Source organism: Pseudophryne corroboree, chromosome 4, assembly GCF_028390025.1.
Source record: "Pseudophryne corroboree isolate aPseCor3 chromosome 4, aPseCor3.hap2, whole genome shotgun sequence".
Classification (NCBI taxonomy): Eukaryota; Metazoa; Chordata; class Amphibia; order Anura; family Myobatrachidae; genus Pseudophryne; species Pseudophryne corroboree.
In genome coordinates, this window is record NC_086447.1 from 719543325 (window position 1) to 719544470 (window position 1146).

The 1146-nt window shown below is 40.2% G+C and overlaps 1 pseudogene; it reads left to right on the forward strand.

The window, feature by feature from the left end:
• The first annotated feature begins 394 nt into the window (after window positions 1-394).
• LOC134912649 (5S ribosomal RNA) lies at window positions 395-513 on the forward strand (annotated as a pseudogene).
• The last annotated feature ends 633 nt before the right edge of the window (window positions 514-1146 follow it).

Sequence of the window (1146 nt, forward strand, 5' to 3'; positions counted from 1 at the left end):
CATCTCTAATGAGATAGAGGCACTATCTAATATATCCATTGCCGGATAAATGGGTGTATAATTAATTAATATTTGTTTTTTGTTTTTTTGACAACATTTTGGTGTGACACCAAGCTGACATTTGTCACAATCTTCATTCTGCCTTCCTTCTTCCCCTTCCCCTCCCCATACATTTTCTCTCCCGCCTTCTCTCTTTTTTCTTCATTCCTCCGGACTTTTCCTTCAATCCCTCATCTTTTCATTTTCTCTACATTTCTGCGGACTCTCATCCATGATCCACAGGTATATCCTGTGCCTAACATAGACAGCAGATCCGCCCCTTTTCCCTATATTTCTCTCCTCAGTCTTGTTTAGGTGCACTCTCATTGGTGAGTCGGCCATACTAGGCCAAATTAATTACTACCATACCCCACCGACAGAGCCCGATCTCGTCCGATCTTGGAAGCAAAACGGTGGTGGGCTGGGTCAGTATCTGTGAGGGTGACCCCCAGAGAATACCCGGTGTTGTAATTCATGACCTTCTCGACTCTAAGCCAACAGCAGGATCACCACATTTTCCTCCAATCATTTCTTTCATCTACTCCACCAATCTGCGTTACTTTTCCCAAGTACCGTTTTCCCTGACATGTCACAAGATTTGACATGGTCAATACTCAGAAGGATCTATATTCCTGATAAATCTTTTGGTCCATTGACCCTGGAGGTCTAATTAATACAAGCAGAGCTTGTGCTGGTGGGATAGGATCAGGGTGTAGAGCCAGAGTGTCTACATCCCTCCTGAAGTCTAATAACATAGACTAACCAGAACATTTCTATATATTTTTTTGCTGATCATCTTTTTGCTGATCATTTCCTTGCAATAACACTCGTTTCCAAATCTAATGGTTGGTGGTGGATGATACTCACTCCAACTTTTCGAGATTGCTCAGCCACAATAATCATATATGGTATTTCTCAGAGATACTGGTGGGCTGAACTGTATATATGTGTATTATTATATTCAACCATTTGTGGTGTACAACCTAAGTGTGGATTTTTTCTTAAATTAATGAACTAATAAAAGTTATGTATTAATTTTTTCATACTAACAAATTTAAAACAAGAGTGCACCCACACAAGAGTCTTCTGTAATCCATTTTCCTTGCT